At 35.3% G+C, this 7,160-nt stretch overlaps 1 long non-coding RNA gene across 1 annotated transcript; it reads right to left on the reverse strand.

Annotated features, from left to right (window-relative positions):
• Positions 1 to 2,939: 2,939 nt before the first annotated feature.
• On the reverse strand, positions 2,940 to 3,748 carry LOC116174821. Its single transcript, XR_004146172.1, has 3 exons — positions 3,531 to 3,748; positions 3,293 to 3,475; positions 2,940 to 3,240 (listed from the first exon to the last, which is right to left on the reverse strand). It is a non-coding gene; the product is annotated as an uncharacterized LOC116174821 (long non-coding RNA).
• Positions 3,749 to 7,160: the final 3,412 nt, after the last annotated feature.

Here is a 7,160-nt window from a genome sequence, read left to right on the forward strand (position 1 = left end):
ACGAAAGTCAATTTGAGAAAGATTAATACAAATTACCTACTTTGCAATATAGTAACAGCACGTTTCTTGATAGATGCAAGCTTTTCAAATAGTAATATATCTAAGCTGATCGTATGATTGATAAGTTTATATTTACAAATCTAAACTTTAAATCGGGCGTGACGATTGAAATACAGTTTCGAAACTTTCTTTTGTAGACCATTTTGCAACTATGTTGAAATTTGACAGATGCCGAAATCTACCTTGATCCGTATACTATACATTCTTATACTTCTTTATACGGAGTGAAAATTTTATCTGAAACACTAATAGTATATTGCATAATAAGTGTGCTAAGAAGCCTATTTCGCACGAGTATTTTGCGACACGAGCGAGCGCAGCGAGCGAGTGTTGTAATAAAATCGAGTGCGTAATAGGCATTAGCACTCGAATTATGTACTATACTTTTTCTACGACTTGAATATAATTGATAAAAGATTGATAGATTATGATTGATTTGGTTCTAAATATTCGAACTAAAAATTAGAACTGTCAAGTGTCAAATGTCATGGTCTTTTAAAAGGAATACAAAATACAACGTAACCTCACTTACATTCCATGAATGCACGGCAGCGAGCAAGAACTTTATAAATACTTTTTACTTAGATTGGAAGTGTATTGCAGGGTTTTTACATCCCTATTTCTTACTGCAATGTGAGTTTCATTTTAGCACCATAGATGCAAGAGCCAATAGGATACAAGATACAAGTGTTGAAGTTGAAGATTACTACCTAACTAGCTCAGGTGGTGTTTGTGCTCTTTTTCATTACAGTTTTGAACGATTTCTATTGTTGTAGTTGCCAATGTATTAGGTACCTAACTATCGATAATACTAAGGCCTTCAAAACGCTGCGTCTTTTAACGAGTTTTCCCGGGAAGGAAGCATCGGACTACCCAGTATTCTAAAGTGCATTATTCCGTGTTCTATGCAAGTCGTAATTGGCACCATCCATTAATTCGTCGAGTACTTATTGTAGTTTTCTAAAATACAAAATAGTAGCCACAGAGTTTGCTTAATTAACTAAACGCAGCTTCAAACCATTCTTGAGTAGCGATTTTGAAAAATAATTGGGCACGGCTAATAAATTACATACAGGCTCCATTCTCCATTCTTATACAAATGGCAATGTTTAAACAAATTATGAGTAATTCTGTTCAAAGAAGTTTACAAAATGTGAAACATAACCTACAACAACAAAATCTGACGTTACTTCATTCATTAGGCAGGGCTGACAACCTACTAAATTAACATTTCGCGTTTGACCTTTAACCTGTTACGTAATATATATATATTAAGTAACAGTTCTAATTTTCATTATGCAACCGTATGATATAATGAACGATTTAGACGTGCAGTACAGGGTGACATTTTGGGTATGTTTACGACATAGGAGTAGAAAAAGTATATTGCATAATAAGTGTGCTAAGAAGCCTATTTCGCACGAGTATTTTGCGACACGAGCGAGCGCAGCGAGCGAGTGTTGTAATAAAATCGAGTGCGTAATAGGCATTAGCACTCGAATTATGTACTATACTTTTTCTACGACTTGAATATAATTGATAAAAGATTGATAGATTACGATTGATTTGGTTCTAAATATTCGAACTTCGAACTAAAAATTAGAACTGTCAAGTGTCAAATGTCATGGTCTATTTAAAGGAATACAAAATACAACGTAACCTCACTTATATTCCATGAATGCACGCCAGCGAGCAAGAATTTTATAAATACTTTTTACTTAGATTGGAAGTGTATTGCAGGGTTTTACATCCCTATTCCTTACTGCAATGTGAGTTTCATTTTAGCACCATAGATGCAATAGCCAATAGGATACAAGATACAAGTGTTGAAGTTGAAGATTACTACCTAACTAGCTCAGGTGGTGTTTGTGCTCTTTTTCATTACAGTTTTGAACGATTTCTATTGTTGTAGTTGCCAATGTATTAGGTACCTAACTATCGATAATACTAAGGCCTTCAAAACGCTGCGTCTTTTAACGAGTTTTCCCGGGAAGGAAGCATCGGACTACCCAGTATTCTAAAGTGCATTATTCCGTGTTCTATGCAAGTCGTAATTGGCACCATCCATTAATTCGTCGAGTACTTATTGTAGTTTTCTAAAATACAAAATAGTAGCCACAGAGTTTGCTTAATTAACTAAACGCAGCTTCAAACCATTCTTGAGTAGCCCATTGCGATTTTGAAAAATAATTGGGCACGGCTAATAAATTACATACAGGCTCCATTCTCCATTCTTATACAAATGGCAATGTTTAAACAAATTATGAGTAATTCTGTTCAAAGAAGTTTACAAAATGTGAAACATAACCTACAACAACAAAATCTGACGTTACTTCATTCATTAGGCAGGGCTGACAACCTACTAAATTAACATTTCGCGTTTGACCTTTAACCTGTTACGTAATATATATATATTAAGTAACAGTTCTAATTTTCATTATGCAACCGTATGATATAATGAACGATTTAGACGTGCAGTACAGGGTGACATTTTGGGTATGTTTACAACATAGGAGTAGAAAAATATATTTTCACAACGTTTTTTTAAAGAAGCTTTTGATGGCATCCAAAATTTAAACAGTTTGCTACCAACCTATGTACTTTAAATGTGTGATCAGTGACATACTTCTGCATGGTCAAGAGGGCTTCTTTTTTTAATTGCGGCCGCTAGTTAAGGGTTAAATAAGAAAGTACAAGCTTGAGATCTGTTATAGCGGTACATCGTTCTGGGCATTTGATCTTCGTCCTTCGTTGCACTTACCAATAGTTGAGCGCCACTCAATTTCGAACCCCGTATGAAATTGAGAAGATACGAGGGTAGTAATAACAGTACAAATCAATTTAGGTACCACCAGGAATATTGGTTTATTCGTAAAGCTCAATATCAAAACAATAACCCTTTGACTCTTCAAATTAATGAAGGTTAAGATACAGTACTATATTATTTGCAGGTAGACACAGGTAAGACATCAATTACATAATTTAAAAACTATTATAACCCAAATCTTCACCTAATATTACCAGACAGGGCTATTTATTACACGTATTTACAGCAGTATGATGAGTGCAGGTCTGGCACATTGTGGCAAAATCCTTCTGGGCATACATTCGTCACACACTGTATTGGCAAGTCATGTTCTTGCTTCAATGGGAAACTGTTTACAGGACAATATGGTTTACCTGATGGTACAATTATTAGTGATAGACAAATCATTATTGCGTAGGTACTTACATGTTTCAACAGAGGGTTGACTTAACACATTGGATCTCTGTACGAAGCAATAATCAGTTGGAAGGCAAGGCGTTTGGGAGCATGGACCTTTACAGGAACAAATGGGGCAACCGAGATTATCTACTTGAAATCCGTATGCACATTTCATCCATGTAAAACACTCTAAAGGTGCGCATGTCGGATCTATGAATGCTAACCTTAGGGTACTGAAACTTGTATTACAAGCATACAGACGTACCTTCATTGGAATTGAATGGGGTAAAAGTAAATAAGTTGGGATGGCTATCGCAAAAAAAATTAAGTCATCGGTCTTGAATCAGGCTTAAGAAATGTAAGCGTGACCCATCAAATTCCATAAGCAGGACTGCAAACATTCCTAAGCCAACTTCTTCACTTGACCTTACTTCAATTCCAACGTAAGGGCATATCAGAAACTTGTTTTTATACCATGGTCATATATACTTACTCTCTGTCCTAAAAACAATAAGATGGATGACTAAACACTGTCATCATTTTTACGGGTAAACTCTGCTTTTAACTGCCTAGTACCCATATTTATAGTCAGTGAATGAAGGTTTCAAAACAATATTAAAAAATTTATCTTTATAGTGAGATATCGTGTATTGGTTTTTTTTTCATTTCTGCGAAAGATATCAGACAACTTAAGTAATATTGGCCGTGCAGTGTGGGGATATGTTGTAAGTTATAATCATTATGTTTAGTAATTACTAGATCCAATCTAATTTGACGGCTAATTTTTTCTCGGTTTCTTTTATTTGTTAAAGGAAAGCAATTTCTCATTTACTCACACGTACCATTTTACCCATACACATGTCCATTAACCTAGCAAATGAGCCTTTTTTTAAAAAATTATTACATGTTCTGCCAGGTTCATATGAACTCAGCAGAGCTCTACCTTAAAAACCCAAGTAAATGAAAAGTGAACTAACTATAATTAGATGCTAATTAGGTGCTAATTAGGTGCTAATTAGGTGCTAATTAAGTGTCCTATTCCCGAATTAAATGCTCCTTTTTTTAAATTGTGAACCTGGAAGAACATGTAATAATTTAATAAAAAAGGAGCATTTAATTCGGGATAGGGCTCTTAATTAGCACATAATTATAGTTAGTTCACTTTTCATTTCTTGGGTTTTTGAAGTAGTGTTCTGCTGAGTTCATATGAACCTGCCAGAACATGTAATAATTTTTAAGAAAAAGGAGCACTTGATTCGGGAATAGGGCACTTAATTAGCACCTAATTATAGTTAGTTCACTTTTCATTTTCTTGGGTTTTTGAAGTAGTGTTCTGCTGAGTTCATATGAACCTGGCGGAACATGTAATAATTTTTAAAAAAAGGAGCACTTCATTCGGGAATAGGGCACCTAATTAGCACCTAATTATAGTTAGTTCACTTTTCATTTTCTTGGGTTTTTGAAGTAGTGTTCTGCTGAGTTCATATGAACCTGCCAGACATGTAATAATTTTTAAGAAAAAGGAGCACTTGATTCGGGAATAGGGCACTTAATTAGAGCTTTATTATGCAATATGTTTGATTGTGTTCTGCTGACCTTGCTGCTAGGTTCATGGTCATCCCATAAACTTTAGATTTCTTTGTCAAAAAATGTACCTACCTAACGTTTAAATTGAGGTTAAGGTTATTCTCGGAATATCAGAAATTCGGTGAATTGTAGGAGTAAAATGAAGATACAAGCAATCGAGATGAAATACCTAAGCGTAGTGACAGGAATATCAAGATGTGTCAGAAATAAAGCAGTACGCGAAGAAACCGATCCTAAAATGTATAGACGATAAGCAGCTGGCGTGGGAACCTCTACAGAGAAAAACCAACAAAGACCAGTAAGGAAAACATGGGATGCGAAACCAGAAGGGCGTGGACGCAGAAGCAGACCAAATAAAACCTGGGATTGGCGATCTACTTAAATTGAAGAAACGGAAAACTTGGCGTGAAGCGAAAGAATTTAAATAAAAAGATTGTTAATCAATCAAGTGTTTGAATTGTTTTGTATTGGCTGTTTGACAATAGCCCAGTCTTCAAGTAAATTCATCCTGGACCCTACCAATTACCTATGGAATGATTGTATCTCCCCTCGAATTCGTGGCTTTAAATATTCCACAACGGTTGGTGGTGTATACTGCTGTGTGAAATGGTAAACGGCCACTCCATCCACAAAACACGTGTCCAGTTAGTTAAAAAAAAATTAAGTCGCCCACAAAAACCAATAACTTGAGACTCTTAAAATCCAGGATCGTAATTTGGGCTCAAATTGATGCAAAACGGTTCATTTAAATACAACACAAATTTATTCGTTAAGTGCTGTAATAAAAAGTGGCGACAGTGCCAGCGATAAATACCACACCTGCAAGCGCTCGATCAAAACAGGTACAATAAAGTCTCAATGTAATACTTAAACTTTTTTCCGAATTCGGCTAATCACCTCTAAATGTCGTATGTAAATCTCTTAAACCACTAACTAACTTTGTTCTATTGCACTTTATAATTACAAAAACTGACAGTCTTTAGTACATGCGAAAAATACTCGGAGCACGGCTCCAACAAGTGAGCCCGACTCCATTCAACGGCCAAAACACGGCGGCGGTGTTGGCGAAAAGGCCAAAGGCAAACGGCAAAAGCCACGTTACAACGCCCTCTCTTCTATTTAAGACATTTTCTTCTTTTGTCCGCTCTTCGATTCCAGTTCCTAATTCTTTGGTTAAAATACAAAAAAGTCTGCACTTGCGATAACTCTTATCTACGACCGGAGGAAAACATGAGATAAACTATTTAAATATTACGCAAATTTATAGAGATATTACTTAGCTGAATACACGAAATTTCTATACAATTAAACAAACAAAATAAACAAATTACAATGCGGCTATAAACAAAAATTAAACTCCATAAAAAAATCAAGTGGTGTGAGATCGGGAGAGCGAACATGCCACATTAATTATAAAACAACTAGTTTTCTTCATTTTAGTTTTTATGTACATGATATAATTTTTTACGTTTCTGTATCCAAAAAAGTGTGCACTTTAGGAATATGTAATAAAAAATAGTGGTTGCTATAAAAAAATATATATGCTCTCCTTGACTCTGCAGATGTACGTCAATGACTACGATTTTAAAGTATTTAGATTGGTAGCAAATTTTTTTAAATTTTGGATTCCATAAAGGCTTCCTTAAAATTGTGTGGTTTCGAAGATATCTTCAAGGTTCCAGACAAAATATCCACCACGTATATTGTTTAAGGACAAAGCAAGATATTACACGCGACGAAAAAGTGTAAATTCTTGTATGTTGTTAGGTCCTGGTGTTAATCTAAGACATTTCTTTGCATTCGCTGTTTTCGAGATATGTATATACATTTGAAGCTTTCATCTCAGCGATAGATGCTTCCCGTCTCCACCGTCCATATTTCCTTGGTATGTATCTCTTTTTCGAGGATTCGCAGTTGAAGTCTCTTACCTTCCGTAACTTCTATTGGTGTAACTAGATATGAAAATGTATAAATTTGCACGCACAAGACCGCCGTGAACTCAGTCTGGTTTTTTTTTTTACAAAATGCTTTGCTACGGCACTATCAAGGTAATCTATCATAAAAAGGCGCCAAAATAAAAACGCAAACGTAATTTGCAAAGAAACTTGTGGACACATCCTAAAATGGGTGATTGGTCCTGATTACGAACGAACGATGTAACGGAGGGACAAACAAATCGCTAACAATTGCATATGATAAACTTTGAGGAGCAGAATAAATTCCGTGGCTACTTTTTCGTGTTTGCGTCACAATTTCGAAGTAGAGATACCTTTTTTTCCTGGAAAGAGCTATCGAATTAAATCCATTT

Source organism: Photinus pyralis, unplaced genomic scaffold, assembly GCF_008802855.1.
Source record: "Photinus pyralis isolate 1611_PpyrPB1 unplaced genomic scaffold, Ppyr1.3 Ppyr1.4_LG1, whole genome shotgun sequence".
In the NCBI taxonomy this organism is placed as follows: domain Eukaryota; kingdom Metazoa; phylum Arthropoda; class Insecta; order Coleoptera; family Lampyridae; genus Photinus; species Photinus pyralis.